The sequence below is a fragment of the Peromyscus californicus genome, unplaced genomic scaffold (assembly GCF_007827085.1).
Source record: "Peromyscus californicus insignis strain IS unplaced genomic scaffold, ASM782708v3 Scaffold_16__1_contigs__length_79575227, whole genome shotgun sequence".
Lineage (NCBI taxonomy): Eukaryota > Metazoa > Chordata > Mammalia > Rodentia > Cricetidae > Peromyscus > Peromyscus californicus.
In genome coordinates, this window is record NW_026294458.1 from 6992011 (window position 1) to 7012466 (window position 20456).

At 46.2% G+C, this 20456-nt stretch overlaps 1 long non-coding RNA gene across 1 annotated transcript; it reads right to left on the reverse strand.

The window, feature by feature from the left end:
• Positions 1-1568: 1568 nt before the first annotated feature.
• LOC128111817 (uncharacterized) lies at positions 1569-4044 on the reverse strand. Its single transcript, XR_008218760.1, has 3 exons — positions 3948-4044; positions 3769-3850; positions 1569-1648 (listed from the first exon to the last, which is right to left on the reverse strand). It is a non-coding gene; the product is annotated as an uncharacterized LOC128111817 (long non-coding RNA).
• Positions 4045-20456: the final 16412 nt, after the last annotated feature.

Sequence of the window (20456 nt, forward strand, 5' to 3'; positions counted from 1 at the left end):
TGTTTGCTTCTTCTAGCCTTCCTCCCTATAAAGCCCCCTTTTCCCATTTCCCCAATCAGATCATTTGTACCCTACTATAGTATATAAATTTTTAAAGTGTGTCCTTACAATTCTCTGAATTTCCTCAGTATCATTATAATGTCTCCTTTATGTCTCTAATTTTACTGAGTCTTCTTTCTCTTTCTTTCAATTAATAAAGCTAAAGAATTGACAACTGTGTTAATAGTCTTAAAGAACTTTTTGTTTCTTTGATTATTTATATTTTTAAATTTCTAGTTCATTAATTTCACCCCTGATATGATTATCTCTTCCCATCTCCTATTTGTTCCTGTTTTTCCAAAGCTTTCAGATGCATCATTAAGTTATTAATTGTTCTGATGAGAACTTTCCCCTTAGGACTGCCTTCATTACGTTTCATAGATTTTGGTATATTGTTTTTATTTCCATTTAATTCTAGGAATTTTTGAATTTCCTCTTTGATTTCTTCCTCGACCCAGTTATCATCTGGTGGTATGTTGTTTACTCTCCATGCATCTGTTACTTTCTGTAATTTTTGTTTGTTTTTGTTTTTTGTTTTTTGTTTGTTTGTTTGTTTTTCAAGACAGGGTTTCTCTGTGTAGTTTTGGTGACTGTCCTGTGTAGCAGGAATCTTAAAGAGTCTTATTAATAAAATCAAACCTGAGCCAGGTATTGGGTTGAACACTGGAAGAGCAGAGAGACAGAACAAGCCACAGCTAACCTCACCTGGCCAACTTCTCAGCTGATCTTGTTTCCTCAAACTGGAAGCTTGTGTCCTCATCCCAATGGCTCTCAGCTGAACTGTGCTTGAAACCTAAAAGCTTAACCAGCCAAAATGCTTAACCAGCCAAATGCTTAACCAGACAAAATGCTTAACCAGCCAAATGCTTAACCAGCCAAATGCTGCTAGTTTCTGGTCCTCACGCCTTATATACCTTTCTGCTTTCTACCACCACTCCCTGGGATTAAAGGCTTGCTTTCGGGGATTAAAGGCGTGATGAGTCACCATGCCTGTCTGTATCCTTGAACTCATGGATTTCTGCCTCTGGAATGCTAGAATTAAAGGCGTGTGCTATCACTGCCTAACTAGTGGCTTTTCTGTTCTCTGACCCCAGATAAGTTTATTAAGGTACACAATATTTTGGGAAACACAATACCACAGTCCTGGATCTCGATCTGTAGACCAGGCTGGCCTCGAACTCATAGAGATCCATCTGGCTCTGCCTCCCGAGTGCTGGGATTAAAGGTGTGTGTCACTACTGCCCAGCACTTTCTGTAATTTCTATTGCTGTTGATGTCTACCTTTAGTCCACTGTGGTTCAATAGGGTGAAGGATGATATTTTAGTTTTCTACATTGGTTGGGACTTGCTTTGTATCCTAATACATGATTAATTTTGGAGAAAGTTCCATGGACTGCTGAGAAGAATGTGCATTATTTGATATTTTAGTAGAATGGTTTGTAGATGTGTTAGTGTCTTAGTTAGTGTTTCTATTGCTGTGAGGAAACACCATGACCAAAAGCAACTTGGAGAGGAAAGGGTTTATTTTGCTGACTCTTCCACGTCACAGTTCATCATCCAAGGCAGTCTGGGCAGGAACTCAAATAGGGCAGGAACCTGGAGGCAGGAACTGAAACAGAGGCCACAGAGTGGTAGTTACTGACTTGCTCTTCATGACTTGCTCAACCTGCTTTCTTATAGGACTCAGGACCACCAATCCAGAGCTATTCCTGCTCACAATGGGCTTGGCCTTCTCCCATCAGTCACTAATTAAGGAAGTGCCTTATAGGCTTGTCTGCCTACAGCCCAATCTTATGGAGGCATTTTCTCAATTGAGATTCCCCCCTCTTAAATGACTTCAACTGTATCAAGTTGACGTAAAACTAGTAGGACAGTATAGTGGTTTTGAAAGAAAATAGCCCCAAAGGGGAATGGCACTAATGGGAGGTGTGGCCTTATTAGAGGAAGCATGTCACTGTGGAGGTGGGTTTGGGGTCTCATATATGCTCAAGCTACACCCAGTGAGACAGACCACTTCCTGTTGCCTTCTGATCAAGATGTAGCCAACACCATGTCTGCCTGCTCACAACCATACTCCCATCTGCCATGCTCCCTGCCATGAGGATAACAGACTAAACGTCTGAAACTGTAAGCCACCACCTCAATGAAATGTTTTCCTTTATGAGAGTTGCCATGGTCCTGGTGTCTCTTGATAGCAATAGAAACCCTAAAACAGACAATTAAGTTTGTTTGATTTAGAATACCATTTAATGACGGGTGGTGGTGGCGCACACCTTTAATCCCAGCACTCGGGAGGCAGAGCCAGGTGGATCTCTGTGAGTTCGAGATCAAGTGAGTTCCAGGAAAGGCGCAAAGTTACACAGAGAAACCCTGCAGCTAGAGTTTTCCTGCCTGGCTCACAGTCAGGACAAATCTCTCTCACCTGCCAGTCCCGCAGCCGCTCAAACCCGACCAAGTAAACACAGAGACTTATATTGATTACAAACTGTATGGCCGTGGCAGGCTTCTTGCTAACTGTCCTTACAGCTTAAATTAATCCATTTCCATTAATCCATACCTTGCCACATGGCTTGTGGCTTACCAGCATCTTCACATGCTGCTTGTCATCATGGCGGCTGGCAGTGTCTCTCTGACTCAGCCTTCCACTTCCCAGCTTTATTCTCCTCCTTGTCCCGCCTATACTTCCTGCCTGGCCACTGACCAATCAGTGATTTATTTATTGACCAATCAGCAACACATTTGACATACAGAACATCCCACAGCAAAACCCTGTCTTGAAAAAAAAAAAGAATACCATTTAACTCTTATGTTTTTCTGTTTAGTTTCTGTCTAGATGGCCTACCTATGAGTGACAGTGGGTATTAAAGTCACTCATTGTCACTGTATTTGGGTTAATCTGTAGTTTTAGTTCTAGTATTATATATAAAATCTTTAAAGATTTATTTTTATTATTTTAATTACGTGTATGTGTGTGGGTATGTGCACATGAATGTAAGTGCCCACAGAGGTCTGAGGTGAGCATTTGTAAGCCATCTGATGATATAGGTGCTGGGAATAGAACTCAGATCCTCAGGAAGAGCAGTCTGTGCTCTTAACCACTAAGCCATCTCTCCAGGCTCATAACATTATATTTTTTAGTGAAGTTGGGTTTGGTCCATATGTGTTTAGAATAGTGATGTCCTCTTGGTGGAGTGTTCCTTTAAAGAGTATGAAGTGGCCTTCCTTATCTCTTCTGATTAGTTTTGTTTTGAAGTCTGTTTTGTCAGACAGTAGAATAACAATGCCTGTTTGTTTCTTGGTTCCATTTGCTTGGAATACCTTTTCCATCCTTTTACCCTGTGATAGTATCTATGACTGACTGACAGTGGGATGTGTTTCTTTTCTTTTCTTTATTTCTTTTGTTTGTTTGTTTGTTTGTTTGTTTTTCAAGACAGGGTTTCTTAGCCCTGATTATCCTGGAACTCACTCTGTAGACCAGACTGGCCTCAGAGATCCACCTCTGTCTGCCTCCTGAGTTTAAAGGGATTAAAAGCATGTGTCACCACATGTGGGAGTGAGGTGTGTTTCTTGGAGGCAGCAAAAAGATAGATCTTGTTTTCTAATTCAATTTGCTAGTCTGTGTCTTTTTATTGAGGAATTAAATCCATTAATATTAAGAGTTGTTGGAAGATATGCATTCCGGTCATTTTGTTGATTCTGTGGTTATTTTCCTAGACCTCTTTTGCTTACCTGTCCTGCGTTGTTTATTTCCTGTAACTTCTTGGGTGTGTTTATTCTTCTCTTCACACAGAAGTAATCTTTCCAGTATCCTCTGTAGGGATTGTTTAGTGGTCATAAATTCTTTTAGTTTATCTTTTTTTTTTTTTTAAAGATTTATTTATTTATTATGTATACAGTTTTCTGCTTACCTTCATGCCTGCAGGCCAGAAGAGGGCACCAGATCTCATTGCGGATGGTTGAGAGCCACCATGTGGTTGCTGGGAATTGAACTCAGGACCTCTGGAAGAACAGCCAGTGCTTAATTGCTGAGCCATCTCTCCAGCCCTTTAGTTTACTTTTTAAACTTTTATTTTATATATATATATATATATGGGTGTTTTGCCTACATGCGTGTTTGTGTATCACACATGTGCCTGGTGCCTGCAGAGGCCAGAAGGAAGCATCAGATTCCCTGGAACTGGAGTTACAGATGGTTGTGAGCCACCATGTGGGTGCAGGGAATCAAATCTAGGTCCTTTAGAAGAACAGCCAGTACTCTTAACCACTGACCCATCTAGCCCCTTTAATCTGTTTTTATTGAGAAATTTTTTTCTTCAATTTTGATGGAAATTTTGCCTGTGTTTACAGTTGTGCTCTTGCAGAACACGGAATAAATCTTTCCACATCCTTCTGGCTTTAAAAGTTCTGCCCCAAAACCAGGTGTTATATCTAGGCAGTCATGGTGTACACCTTTAATCCCAGGACTCCGGCAGATGGATCTCTGAGTTTAAGTCCATCCTGATCTACAGAGGGAGTTCCAGGACAACCAGGGCTACATGGAGAAACCTTGTCCAGAAACACAAAACGACAAAACAACAACCTAGGTGTTGTTCTGGTGGGCCTGCCTTTCTCTCTTTCAACTTTCAATATCCTTTTTTACTTCTGTGTTTTTAATGTTTTAAGCACAATATGCTGTGGGAACTGTATTTTCTGGTCTTCTATTTGGATTTCTATAGGCCTCTTGTACCTAGGTGGGCACCTCTTTCTCTAGCTGTGAACATTTTTCTTCTATGATTTTACAAAAAATATAGTCTATCTCTTAGAGATGGTGTTCTTCTCCTTCTTCTGTGCCCATAATCTGAGGGTAGGTCTTTTCATAATGTTCCAAAGCACTCTCGTGTTCTGTTCATGGATGTGTATAACCTTATTATTGACATTTTCGATGTGATTTCTTTACCTTGTCATCCAGCCAGCCCTGATATTTTTTTCTACATTATCCACTCTTGAGCTTTGAACTGAGGGTTTTGTTTGTTTGTTTGTTTGCCTAGGACTTACTTTGATCAACTTGGCTTTGAACTCATAAGAGCTCTGCCTGCTTCTGCCTCCCAAGTGCTGGAGGTGTGCACCACCATGCCCAGCTTCACTGAGGGTTTTATTTGGGTTATTGGGTTTTTTATTTCAATTAAGTTTTTCTTTAGCAATTCTCTCTCTCTCTCTCTCTGGTTTTTCAAGACAAGGTTTCTCTGTTTAACAGCCTTAGCTGTCATGGCACTCACTCTGTAGAGTTATTCTTATTGGGGTTCATTACTACGGGATTAGTAACTTTGGGTATAGCAATATACTATATTGGTTTTTCATGATACTTTTATTTCTTCACTGGGTCTTGGGCATCTGAAGTAGTTTGTTAATTGCATCTTTTTTTCTTCGTGTTCAAATTACCTTTCTTCTTTCTGTGTAAGTATACAATGTTTAGGAGCAAATTAAGCTTTAAGAGGGGTAGGACCGGGCTGGAGAGATGGCTCAACGGTTAAGAGCACTGGCTGCTCTTCCAGAGGTTCTGAGTTCAATTCCCAGCAACCACATGGTGGCTCGAAACCATCTGTAATGAGATCTGGCACCCTCTTCTGGTCGTGCAGGCAGAACACTGTATATATAATAAATAAATCTTTAAAAAGACAACTTAAAAAAAAAGGGGGGGGGTAGGACCTTGTTTTCTTTGGTGAAAATTGTATTGAGGGCTACAAGCCCTGCCCCTAGTCTTTTGAAACTGCTATTTATATAGACAGACACTATCCAAGGGTCAGTACAACCCTCGATGGTCCTCTTCTCTGCTGCCCTCTGGTGCGGCTCTCCATGTCCACTTGAGTAAGCTCTTAGTTAGTCCAAGAGGCCTATAGGGGGTATGTGGTTCTGCATGGTCCTTGGGTTGAGGGGACTGGGTTCAGTGGGATGGGTGGGGTCACCTGTGGGACGTGTGCTGGACTCCTTGAGGCCTTCAAGGTGGCCAGAGCTAAGGACTTTATTTCAAAAGGCATTATAGTAGTAAGCAAAGATGCAAAGAGGACACACACACACACACACACACACACACACACACACACACACACTGCCAGGAGCAATGTTTATTCCCTTCCTCTGTCAACACTGTCCCCTGGCTGTTTAATCCAAGAGAAGAGATAATTAGCCCATAGCTAATTCAGAACATAGCATGGCCTTAAGCAAATAAGCTATTCATAGTAGATCAATTAAGCCATTCCCTGTGACTTTTAGAGCCATTAAAGATAGGGCATCTTCCACTTGCAAACCCTTAGTGGTGTGAAGCTATATAGAGAAAACCAAAGTAAACGCAGAATCTGAAGGTGTTTGAGTCTGTAACAATCTGGGTTCTTTGAGACAAAGTAACAGGCCCTGAGCCAAAACCATGAACACAATAAAATTTAAAAAGAAAGAAATTCATTTTGAAAAAAAAAAACAAATAAGGGGTAGAGAGATGATTCCACATTTAAGAAAGGTCGCTGTTCTTGCAGAGGACCAGAGTTCTGTTCCCAGCAGCCATGTTATGTTACAACTGCCTCCAACTCCAGTTCCAGGGCATCCTCAGACACCAGCACTCATACACACATACATGCATGTGCACACACACATACACACAGAGAGATAAATCAAATCAGAATTGGAACTTAGAAAAGAAGCAACGTACATGGTAATAACAGAGTCTCCCCTGACCTGAGGTAAGGTGTCTCCAGGACTGTATGCTACGAGTGCTGAACAATGTCACCAAGAGCTGACATTGTTCTGCTTTGATTGCTTAGACATCATGATTGGCTTAGCCCAGTTACTGGGGTAGTTCATTTAAAATATTCCAGAGTAAGACAGGCAAAGGCAGTAGTTACAACCAACACAACCTCCAGTTTTATCATGGAGTCACTTGCAAAGATCCCCCAGGATTCAGAAGCTGTCTCCAAGTCTGTTCAGCTATTCATTCCACCAATTCCTTCCTCCCCAGCCCCAAACTTCACTTGCCTTGGGTTGCTGTAGATTACAATTAGAACCCTGCTGTCTTTTTCACATTTTTTTGAAGTAGAATCCCATGTAGTTTGGGCTGGTCTCAAACTTGCTATGTGGCTGAGGGTGGCCTTCAACTGATTCTCCTGCTTCTACCTCCCAAGTGCCAGGATTACAAGTGTGTGCCACCATGCTCCACGAGGCCCCTACCATCTGACTTTACTTCCTTCTGTCGCCGGTTTCTGTTAACGGGCAGATAAACACAACTCCATTCCCTACCCAGTCTCCAGCCTGTGGCTCCAATGTGGGACTCCTGACCGGGCTGGTCAACACATCAATCCTGGGGATCTTGGCTCCCATGCAACATATACAAGAAGGGCTCTGGAGTCAGCTCGTCCCTTTCCGGGTTGTCTCCATTTTCAGTCGGCCTTGAGCTTTGTGATTCTAAGCTGTCCCTAGCTCCATGAGGCTACCTATTTAGTTGGCGTCTAATGAGAAATGGGCAATTATGTCTTTCTCAGGACCGCGAGCAAAAGCCTCATAACGCACTACTGTCTTTCACCATTTCTGAGCCCACCATTGCCACGATGGCGGAAGGAGCTGTCTGAGACGGTTCAACTTCATTGTCAGCTTGGTTTAGAATTACCTGGAAGGATGGTTTCAGAGAGGATGAACCGAGGAAGGAAGACCCACCCTGACTGTGGGCGGGACCATTCTGTGGGCTGAGGTCCTGAACTGGATAAATAGGGGAAAAAAACAGAGGCAGCGGACTGAGCAGCAGCGTTCATCAGTCTCTGCTCCCTGACTGTGGGTGAGGTGTGGCCATGCCTCACCATCCTCCGCCACAGCTAGAGCTGCTCTTGCTCTTGCTGCCTTCCCCAGCGTGGAGGCCAGCACCCTCCGACGATGAGTCGGAGGTCAATAACCATGGTCTGCAAAGGTACTTTAGTCGGGCATTTTGTCACGGCAGCCAGGAAAGCACCCAAGACACTAGCCATAGTTTAACAATGGAGCAGGAAACCCAGCCGCATGCTCATCAGTTCCTTCCGCCATCGCGGCAATGGTGAGCTCAGAAATGGGCGCAGAACCTGGTGAAAGACAGTAGTGCGTTATGAAGCTGTTGCTAGCGGACCTGAGAAAGAAATTATTGCCCATTTCTCATTAGATACCAACTAAATAGGTAGCCTCGTGGAGCTAGGGACAACTTGGAATCACAAAGCTCAAGACAGACTGAAAATGGAGACAACCCAGAAAGGGACGAGCTGACTCCAGAGCCCTTCTTGTATATGTTGCATAGAAGCCAAGATCCCCAGGACTGAAGTATTTACCAGCCCGGTCAGGAGTCCCACATTCTAGCAGACTCTCATCTCTGGCAAAGCCAGAGCTAAGGAGCAGAGAGACGATGACTGGACCAACCTCTGGGCTCAGGAGGAGGCTAATAGGCAATATCACAGTTCTCTCCTGTGGACGATGGCTTAAGACTCCGGCTAATTTGGGGGAGGCCAGGAGCCTCTCAATTCCCAGCATGCCCCTGGCCCATCAGAATGGCCCTATGTGCAGAATTTCACTTTCTAAGAACGCATAGCAAGGAAGGGAATGTGCAGGCTGTTCCTTCAGAGGAGGAATGTCTCCTGACTATTTTTCTAGATAGAAAGCACTCTTTGTTCTTGGACTGCATGTCTGCATGGTGGGGCCCCAGATTACCTAAATTCCTCCCTTTGCTACTAGGTGAGTTAGTTTGATCATACCAGCATGGAACCAGAAAAGAAAGAAGTGAGCAACCTGCTGAGTCTTTCTAGTTAATACAGAGGTCAGTAGGAGTCCCTGTCTCCAGGTCTGCAGAGCTCGCTGTAGGTAAAGATCATTGGAACCTGGACAGAATGCAAGTCTTACCATGTCATTCAGTTAACTCTCAGGAGACATGGAGACCCTCCCTGACCCAGACTACTACTGCCTCTCTCCAATCCCACTTCTCCCACAGTCTATCTCCCACAGCCTGGTGATAACCTTCTTGGAGATGAACATTACAGCAAGCTGTCTACTCTTCTGTGTGTTTTCTCACACTGTTCCTCTGCCCAGATGTTTCTCCAGGTTGTATCCTGTAGCTGGAAAGTTTCTCGGGTCCTGCCCAGCCCTGCAGCCGCTTATAAAATAATCACTCAGACGCTTATATTAATTATAACTGCTTGGCCATTAGCTCAGGCTTATTACTGACTAGCTCTTACACTTAAATTAACCCATAATTCTTATCTATGTTTAGCCATGTGGCTTGGTACCTTTTCTCAGTTCTGCCTTGTCATCTTGCTTCCTCTGTGTCTGGCTGGCGACTCCTGACTCAGCCCTCCTCTTCCCAGAATTCTCCTCTCTGCTTGCCCCACCTATACTTCCTGCCTGGCTACTGGCCAATCAGTGTTTTATTTATCAACCAATCAGAGCAACACATATTCACAGCATATAGAACGACATCCCACAGCAGTATCCTAAATTGCTATGTCTAACTTCCAAAACCATCTCACATGCCAACATCCTCCTCACTGATAGATCCCTCCTCTCCACTCCACCAATGATCTTCCAGTTCTGAATACCCATGGCCGTTACATCTACCACCTCTGCCTAACTCCTATACATCCTTTAACGTTCAGTTTCACAATCACCTCCTCCAGAAAGCCTACCTTGATGCTCCCAGACTTAGCAGAACCTATCAAGCTTCATGCCTTGTATATGACTCTCGTCCACTAAGACCTTCATGTGAGGTTCATTACCACAATGAGAATGTGCCCCAGAGTCCCCAGAGGATCTGTCACACAATGAAGATAACTCTTGTGAGTGTCATGACCAATCTTCAGTGTCAACTTGACTAGATTTAAAATCTAGTCACATTTCTAGGAGTGATCATGAAGGTGTTTCCAGAGAGCTTAACTGACGTGTGAAGGCCCACCCTGAATGTAGGTGGCACCACCCCATGGTCTGGGGTCCTGGAATGAATCAAAAGGAGAAAGTGGGCTGAAGGATAACATTCATGACTGTGGACATGATGTGACCAGGAAAGTAACTAATGCAGGAAACTTAATTGGGCTAAAAAGCTTGCCAACTGGGATGCTCTCTTAGAGACAGACATGTTCACAGTGAGTAGCTACCCATGATGAACACAGAGGCATAAGCCATACCCTGTGTGGACAGAATCAGTGAGCCTGACACAGTCATACACTCAGGGTACTGCTCTGGCTCTTTCCTGGCATCATGGGAGTTTGTCCCATCAGCTTGCTAAGTAAATAATAAATAAAGTAACATATGCTGAACAAGACAGTTGGCACAAAGTAGAAGGTGCATAATATGAACAAGGCATATTCTTGTCCCCAAGGTCCCATATTGACACACACAAGTGCAGTACGTGAGTCTGCAGAATAGACCAACGGGTGTGAGCTTTGCGTGGAGGAGCTGAGAAGAGCTTTGCAGAAGAGGCAATATTTGAACCTGGCCCCACAGGACAAAGACAGACACGGGGCAATCTGGGCGAGGCACCAGAGTAGGTCAGCTAGAATGGGTATGTCATGTCACATCTGGAGGATGGCATGGACCTAGCTGGCTGGTACTAGAGTCTTCGGAGAAAATGAAGGATGACTTGAGGAGAGAATGTAGTATGACTTCTGGGGGGAGGGGCTTGAACACTGCTAAAAGGTGACACTTAGACTTGATAAGCACTGGGGAGGCTTGAACAGCCTTCATAAAAACGGGGTCAGGGTTCAGGACAGACAAGGGGACAAGGAGATGCATCAGAAATTATAGCTCTGGTTGGTGAGGGTGACAAGGACCTGGTCAGGGTTCTGTGCTGGAAGAGAGAAAGATGGCTTGAGAGACATTGTGGGGGCGGGAGTGCCAGGAGCCAAGCCTGTTCAGCATCTTGAATCCTTCCAGATTCCTTCTGCAACTACCCACATGGTCGCCCGCTCCCCAGCAGATTCTTCTCCCCCACCTTGGCTGTCAAATTCTAAGGCAAGGCAGTTCCAAATGCTGACTACATCTTCCTTGGCCCATCTCAGCTTTTGGCAAATGAATTGGTGCCATTCCCCAGAAAGCTTTTCTTGAACTTCATATAGTTAGCAAAGAGAGAAGTGTTAACGGTATGATCTGTTCTAATCCCAGCCCTAACACTAACCCAGCTTTTTTCACTCCCTTGTGCGCTTGCCAAAGTCAAAAGAGAAGGCCTGGGCCAGACACAAGTCATTTCAGCTGAACAAGCACTCCGAGGGTCACAGAGCTGCGAAGTCTGCAAAATGTTCTGCCGCTTCGGAACTGGCTTGGGGCTGTTGGTGGAGGGCCGCACGCGGGCGACAAAAGGGAACCTGCATGGTGTCTTTCTTTGATAAACAAATAACACACTGTTGATGCGGAATTAAACCAGGAGACGAATGTCCTTCACTCAGAGAATGGGGGGAGTGGGAAGGTGTGATCTCGGACTATTCCCCTTCTAACACGAGGCAGAAATAATGTTTCACCAGCAGTTGAAGAAAGATCAAGGGCTGAAGAACACACAATGTCCACTTTTTGTCCACTTCTTTAAAAAACACTCTTGTGTTTAATCCCCCCAACTAACCTATAAAGCAGGCATATTCTGTCCGCGCCCCAGAAGAGGACGCTGAGGTTTGAAAGAGGCATTTGCTCAAGAGAGTGTGTAAGCAAGCTTTGCTGAAATGCGGACAGCATAGAAGTACCCTTGCTTCAAGACACGGAAGGGGTTTGTTTGCATCTGGAGAGCTTGCAAAGGACATTCACAGGCATCTGTGCTCAGGATGGCTGGGAGGGAGACATGGGGGAACTGAATAGCTGGGAGGGAGACAGCGATGCGCCACGGAGACATGAGGGAACTGAGAGTCGACGAGGGGTTTGACAGATGGAAAGTGAGACTTAAACAGAGAACTAAGTCCAGATCCCATTTCCTTCTCATGGGGGGAGGGAGCCTCTGTCAGAAATAAGGGTGACATAAGAAAGAGAAGGGCATTCCCAAGGGAAAAAAAGCCTGGGTGGGGGGTGCTTAGGGCGTGTGGCAAAGCGACTAAGATCCGTGTGGGCTGGCTGCACCGATATGCAATGGACTCACGGTCACATGTCCTGGTTCTGGAGCCACACTGCTCAGACCTCAGCCCAGATTCTGCCCTGCAGCCTACCAAGCCTCAGTTCATTCTTCTACAAATGGTCACAAAAGCAGTACTTCCTTCGGGTTCAAACCATAAGAAAATAATGTAAAAGACTTTTTGACGAAAGACGTGGAAGTAACAGAAGAATCAGTGGTGACTCCACTCCTGTGCTCAGGCAAAGTCCTTGTTAAAATAGAGATGAGTCGGGCGGTGGTGGCGCACGCCTTTAATCCCAGCACTCCGGAGGCAGAGGCAGGCCGATCTCTGTGAGTTCGAGGCCAGCCTGGTCTACAGAGCGAGATCCAGGACAGCCAGGGCTAGAAACAGAGAGACCTTGTTTCAAAAAGGAGAGAGAGAGAGAGAGAGAGAGAGAGAGAGAGAGAGAGAGAGAGAGAGAGAAAGAGAGAAGCACTGCACTTGTGAACTCCTAGCCGCTGAGACTGTCTGCTCAAGGCTTGCCTGAGATCAAGCCCGTTAATACTCTAGCGTGGAGTGGAAACACGTTCTTGAGCTCTCACCCCTAACTGAGAAGCCATGGCCAGTAGACGGCTTTTGGGGAGGGAGAGTCTGTGAGTCTGTTTTCTCGAATGCTGTGGCTACGGGTGAGCTGGCCATGCTCCAGCAGATGACACCACATCCAGGAGTACGTGAGCAGCACAAATGGAGCCAATGGGATACTAAAAATAAAAAGGACAGGAAGCTGGGGGAGGGGTACATAGGTAGAGTGGATCGGGAAGGAATGGGGTGTAAATATGATGGAAATAATTGTATGAAATTTTCAAAGGGTTAATTTTTTTGAGTGAGAGAACAGGCTGGGTGTGGGGGCTCAAAAGTACTTAGTCACAGCACTGAGGAAGAAGACAGAAGCGTAGTTACAGGTTCAAGGCCAGCTTAGTCTACAGAGTAAATCCTAGGTCAGCCATGGCTGCATAGTGAGACACTATCTCAAAAAGACAGGAAGAGGAGAAGGAGGAGGAGAGGGAGAAGGAGGAGAAGCCAAGACGCAGAAAACAAAAGAAGTGGCCTGTGAGAGGTGTGGCCTTGAGTTCACCCATGTTGAGTATTATAGGAGCTGCTGGTGACAAAAATGGGGGGCTGCGGGGTACATGGAGTAAGTGCTGCTAGCCGGGGACAGGAATTCGGGGACTGCCAATCTCTCCATCCAGAAGTGCAGGATGGTGGTGGCCTGACCAGTCAGAGGACCGCAGAGCTGCTGGAGGGTAGAGATGATGGTAAGGAGGGCTCAGTTCCCAGCCTGTCTGTTGAGAGAGCGAGCCTTAAAGCCTGCTGCGGCCCTACTCAGACATGCTTTTCCACTCTGCCGCCTCACCCCACACTTCCCTTCCTGTCACGGCCCCATCTTTCCCACTTTCCAAACAAAGCACATTTACTAGGTGAAGAAGAAAGGCTGCCTTCTCCTCCCTCCCCTCTTTCTCAGGCCGCTCTCTGCCCAAACTTGCTGGTGCAAGAATGGAAAGAAAGGGGGGGGGGGGAATTATTTCCAATCAGGCCACTTTAGCTTTACGTCCATAAAAACGAGCAAGCCACTCTTTTTTTTTTTAATCATTTCTAGTAATTGTTTTATTTCCTTGAAACATTCTATTGCAATCGTGGCTACCATGAGCCTGTAACTTCTCATTTCTGGATCCAGATATGAAAAATAAATGTAAGCTGTTGTTCTCGGGAGAAAGCCAGCACTAGATGATCTCCCACTCCCCTCACCTCACCCCAAATATGGCAAAAATCAGGGAAAAGAAAATGAATGTTCAGGAGGTTAGAGAGACATGGCTCAGAGGTTAAGAGCACCAGCTGCTCCTCCATAAGTCCGGAGTTCAATTCCCAGCAACCAGATGGTGTCTCACAGCCATCTATGGTGGGATCTGATGCCCTCTTCTGACGTAAAGGTGTACATGCAGATAGACACTCATATACATAAAGTAAATCTTAAAAAAAGAAAAGAAAATGAATGCTGATACACCACAGGGCAATGGACAGCCAATAAGCTTTGGAGCAGTGATGCACTCTGCCACTGAGGAACAGCTCTGAGCTGACGCCCCCCTCACCGAGCACAGCTGATGAGGAGCCAGTGAGGTAAGCCAAAAGAGGGTTAAGTCTTTGGCAGGTAAGTTACCTGCAGCAGCTCCCAGGCCTCCCAGGCCAACCTGGGAGCTTCCACAGGGACCAAGAAAAGAGTAAGGCCAAGGAGTTGGCTGCGGGGTTCAAAGAACGGTCCTTTTTTTCTTGTTGTTTTGTTTGCTTGGTTGATTGTTTTGGGGTTTTTTTTTTTTCTAAGCAGAATACACAACCCTCCTGTCTCAGCCTCCCAACTGTAACTAAAGCCACGTGCCTTTGTGCCCAACAAATCTCCCCTTCATTACACATTTGTATCCAAGTGTCAATCTGATTTGATTGAAATGTAAAGTAGATATAGGGGGTGGCCTGAGCAGCCTGGCTTCCTAAACTGGTCACATCAAGGAGGACAAGCTCAACTCTAACTCCAAACAAAAATAAACGTTTTTTTTTTTTTACTTATTTATTTATTTACTTACTTGTTTTTAAGATAGGTCCCACAAAGCCTAGGCTGATCTCAAAATTGTCATATGGCCAAGAACGATCTTAAATTACAGGCATGGCCAACCACACACTCTAACAACTGAGCTACATTCCCAGCTCCCAAACGTCTATTTCTTGCCAAAAGAAGGCCCAGGAAAACTACACTGTCTACCCCACCCACCCCCACCCACAGCCCTTGGAAAGGATCCAAGCACACTGGAGTTCCGGCTAGCCAAAAGCACCACTTTTGGAAATCGAGGGCAGCAAAACTCTGATTCTCATGTTAAATTCCCATTCGGCCTCAGAAATGTTAAAAATAAACCTTCACCTGCATCTGATTTTCTTTTGTTACCACAGCCATTGTCCCTGAACAAAGAGGTAGCAGGGGCCTCTTTGGGCGGTTCACAGAGTTCACCTCTGAGACCAGATTGGAGGGACACAGATGATAATGGACAGAGGACCAGCAGGAGTGTCCAGAGGGATCAAAAGCTCTTCAGAGCTTCCAGGCTCCTGAGGGTGGACCCAGTCCTTGCAGCTTGCTCTGCCCACAACCCTACATGGTTCCCAGAAAGAGATTGGGGTGGTGGTGGTGATGCTCAGATTTCCCCCTAAGCAGCTTGGTATAGAGTGGGGTCCTGGAGTCTTTCCTCTCTCTGGTTTGCAACTGAGGTTCCCATTGCACAGAGACATGATTTACAATCGGGAGAGAAATCCCAGCCTAGGCACTGTGGAACTGATCCCTCATGCTGGACACTGCGTTGCTATGGACAGGATTTGGGCTTGAGAGCTGGAGAATCAGGTTCATTCAAGGGAGTTACTTTTAGTTGTGTGACCTCATGCAAATTTCTTGACCTGCCTGAACCTGCTTCCCTCTTTGTAAAATAGGCATAAGCTGATATATTGGCAATGAGAATCATTGTAATAAACAAAGCCTAATGCAAATTGCCTTTAGTACTATGGAAATTTATTTCTGGCTCAAATAAAGTTCGAAGTAGGTATTTCGAATCTGCGGGACCTTTTTTTTTTAAATTTTTACTATTTTCAGTTGTGCATATATACATGAAACACCTGAGGGCAAGTGCCTGCTGAGGGGGCCAAAAGCATTGGTTCGCCCTGGATCTGGAGTCACAGGTGGATGTAAGCTGCCTGATGCCGGTGCTGGGAACCAAACTCGGGTCCTCTGGAAGAATAGTACACGTTCTTAACTGATGAACCATCGCCGCAGCCCCTTAAAGAGATGCCTTTTGTGGGTGAGTGGGTGGGTGGGTGGGAGGGTGGGAGCGGTTATCTTCAAGATGGAATTTAGGTAGCTGGGGCCACTGTTCCCTAATGTAACTTTCTGTATGCATCAGTCCAGAGCCAGGGAAGATGACGGAGCAGTGCACAGGCCTACAAACATCCTGCACCGTTTCTCATCCGTGGAGCATCTGTAAGTCACACAGCTGCAGCTCACTTCAGAACGCACTAGGAAGTGAGGCCCAGCTGTGCGCCAGGAAGCACAGACACTGTCTCCTGAGTCTTTGCGCGCGCGCGCGCACACACACTCATGCTGAAAGAGAAGAGAAGAGGCTGACCTGAAATGCAGACCACAAATGAGTAGCTGTCCCCTGGCTCCTCCTCTTCCACCGTGGCCAAGGGTTTGTCCTTTGTCATGACACAGACATTAGCTGCAGCTGCCCAGCCCCTGCAGCCCAGCCCCTGCAGCCCCGTGGTCATAGGCCCACACTTCCGCCAAAGGGCAGGTTCTGCCATCCTGTTGTGACTCCTTCCCCTGATCAGGCCACTTCCCACGTGATACCACAGTCCCCACTCGGCCAGCCTGGGATAAAGAGTTCCAAGGCCAATCCTAAAAGCCCATGTTGTTGCCTCTCTATTCGTTTTCTTAAGGAGCCTCATGTTGCCAGAGCAAGCCCAGGTGGAGGGCTGCCCAGGTGGAGGGCTGCCCAGGTGGATGGCTACTCAGCTGCTTTCTTTCTGAAAGTGTCTCTGTGCAGCCTCTATCAAATTCAGAGCTGCAGGGGTGCCTGGGGTGGAAGAGGCTGGAGGAGGGTGGAGATGGTAGCTGTAGCAGGCCCCACAACAATAAAGCAAAGAGCCCAGCTCCCGGGCTCTGTGTTCTGAGCCCATGAGGCAGGGCCATGAAGCCCTCCGTCCACACTGAAGGCTTGTCCTCCTGAGGGCTCCTTCTGTGTGGGCTGAGAGAGTGCTAGATGGAGACTTTGTAATAAGCAGTTCCCTCTCCCGGGACTTCCTCATTAGCCTAGTGCCAGACCCAGAGAAGATTCCAGGCCATGGAGGTGATTGAGAACCTAGAAACAAGAGACCCAAAGGTCTATAATCGCTCTACATATCACCTTTGACTCTGTTCCCCAAAAAGCCCTGAAAAAAAAAAATCTACCTGGAATGAGGTTCAAACAGCTCTTTCTCAGCTAGACCTGTCCTGCCATCTAGTGGCAGGCACCCGGGAATGGTAAGGACTAGACACAGGTGGTTAAGGCAGTCGGGGAGGTCAAGGTTGATCAGGTAGGGATCACGGGGAGTAGGTCAGGCACATCAGAACTCTGGGTGGGGTGGAGCGCATGAAGGAGTCTGGGGCAAGGATGGTCCTGTTCTCCATCACTTCCTTCTGACAAGTACCATACAAAGGGCTTTTCATCCTCTCTGCATTTTGGCTCTCCCTGTAGTCTTTGTGAGGAGGCAGAACGGAAGCCCAGGGGTCAAAGAACTTGACCAAGTTCACTTAACTTAGCAATGAAATCCAGGATTATCTGACTTCACAGCTGGGGATTCTGGGAAGGATTCTAGAGTCTTCAGTGACACTCTTTCTTAGCAGAGTTTAGCGGCTCACACCTATAACCCCAGCACTTGGGAAACAGATAGATGTAAGGATTGCCTCAAGTTCAACTCTACAGAGCAAATTCTAGGACAACCATGGGTATGTAGCAAAACCCCCTTCCTTCTCTCTCTGCCACCACCCATGTCCAAACATGAGAGGCTATCTGCTTGTGCTCACTGTGCGGCATGGCTCCATTTCTACCTGCATGGTCTCTTGGGTCCCCAAGTCTGTAGCCTAAATAGCTCCTGTAACAGGCCCCCAGACCTCAGCACAACTGACTCCATGATGAAAGTACCACTCAGGTCATAAAACTCAACATGTAGACGGCACCACCTACCAAGACGAAAACAAAGGCCAGCCCATCAAAGTCCATAGTTCTGGGAAAGTCTCTAAAAGTACTAACCTTGATTTTTTACTTCTGACTACTCCTTCTGGCTAACTGTTCTTGTTAACTAAAGTATGTCAACCCAGGGTGTGTTTTTTGTGCTTAAAAGCTCACCCTAGCCGGGCAGTGGTGGTGCACGCCTTTAATCCCAGCACTTGGGAGGCAGAGCCAGGCGGATCTCTGTGAGTTCGAGGCCAGCCTGGACTACCAAGTGAGTCCCAGGAAAGGCGCAAAACTACACAGAGAAACCCTGTCTCGAAAAACCAAAAAAAAAAAAAAAAAGCTCACCCTAAGAAAGACTCAGGACTATACTGGGATCCTAAACATCCAGTGTAGTCATTGGCCAGCTAGTAAAGACTTTCAATTGTCTTAAATCCATGCCCAGGCAGTCTTCTCTAGTGGAAACCCTATAACACTCCCCAAAGAAGCCTTTGTCTCTTTGGCCTGGAGACTAATTGGATCTCTCTCTCTCTCTCTCTCTCTCTCTCTCTCTCTCTCTCACTCAATGAGACAGGGTCTAACTCTGTAGCTCTGTGGCCTGTGACCTTGAACTCACCACATTGACCAGGCTAGCCCGGAATTCACAGAGTGCAACCCTGAGTGCTGAGATTAAAAGCACCCCTATCCCTGGCTGTCCTCAAACATCTTAGATTGATATGTGAAGTTCTTTTCCCTACCTGCTGTATGAGCTGGAGGTCCCTAAAGCGGACGATCTCACTGCCTCTGTAAAGCTTGACTGGGCATCCTAAAAGTACTTATGCTCTTACAGAACAGTGGAAGTTAGCCTGTGACTGCCCCTGCCTTGTCCCAAATAGGAAGAAGCCACACACCATCCTGCTGAACATGAGAGTTATTTAAGGGATCACAGCCATTCTTCCCACATGGCCCACCCAGATGAGTAATAAATCACCTATTTTTAGTTTAGTTTGGGTTTCTTTTTCCAACTTCAGCAATGCATCTAGACCTAATTCCTGTGCTGAGTGCTTAAAGTAGCACCGAGAAGGACGATCCCAGAACTGAAATGTCTGCAGAAAGGCTGCTTGCCGTCTTGAAGGCCTTCTACTGAGTCGGATCCCAGGCCATGATCTCCCTGCAGGCAGATTTTTCTGTCCCGCCTAACCTCTACCTGTGTAGCTATTGGCCATTTAGCCCTTTATTAAACCAATGAGAGCACCTTGTGATACCATCCCTGCTCTTGCTTGCTCCCAGAAACATGTGTCGCATGCGTTAGGGAAGTCAGGGTCCCCTGCCTCTGCAGAAGTAGACCACCCCTGGCCTTTCAAGTTGTAGTTGCTAGTTTTTACCATCCCTGCGATCCCAACCTTTGTTTATCTTTATTTTTTGTGACTTTTAGAGACAGAGTCTTTTGTGAAGGAGAACCCTGTACAGCATTCCTCCCGGACCCTGGATTAGGCAGGCATAAACCACACCCAAACACCAGTTTTCACAGGGAGATGCTATGTTAAGCCGGGAAGAAAAGTTAAAATGGCTGCTTTCTGACTCAGGCAGCAAATGACCTTGCAGGTGTGATTTTTAAGAGGAGGAAAGGGGAGGTCTGTATTAGAATGGGCTAGGATGCAGTGGTAATGGGAAAGTGGATGAGGGAGACACAGAAGGGGACAAGGGAAAGGAGAAAAGGGTGTTGGTCCCAGAGGGACAAAGGACTGCCTCTGGATAGAGGGGAGACAGACGTGGCAGAGGGGATGGGGAGAAGGGCAAGGCCTGCCAGAGCCGTAGGCTGGAGTGGGCTAGTCCCTTCGTTATGTATTCCAGGCCTGCTCAAATGTGCTATGTAGTCAGTAACTACTTAGAACTTCTGGTCTTCCTGCCTCTATCACCTGAGTACTGGGATTACAGGGGTGCACTACCATGTCTGGTTTATGTGGTGCTAGGGATTGAACCGAAGTCTAATAAATTGCTATGCAATTGACTTTATTTACTATCTTGCTCAATCAACATTTATTGATCACTTATATGCCAGGAGTGGGGGGTTGGTGAGAAGACAACAAGATCACTGAGCAAGTGGAGTAGTGTTAACACCTATTGTGTGACAGTTTCTTCTGAAGTTAACACATCCCATCCTACAGAGAAGCTCCTTGAAAAGGAAGGTAAACGACTCAAAAACGACTTCAGGAAGTTCCTGAAACTGACCAGATTCACTAGGCCCCTTCCTGCCAGAATAAACAATAAACACCCAGAGTCCCTCTCAGAGGGAGCTCAACTGAGCTGCAAAGAAGGCCACTCAGACAAGCCAAGCTGCAAACTCTGAGACCAGACCAACTGGCTGGAAGAGGTAGGTCACTTGGAAAGGACTCTCTTCAACCTATTAAGCTGCCTGCAGTGTGCTCCAGGTTCCTGGCTTTTGTGAGCTGTTACTCATGCTGGGGTGGGCTTTAGTAATGCAACTGTCTTTGAGTCAGTTCTGCTCCCGTAAGTAACTCCTCATTCACACTCCTGTAAGTAACCCCAATAAAAGTCATAGTTCACCAAGTTGGACTTTGGTGGTATCCATACTTTGGTCTGT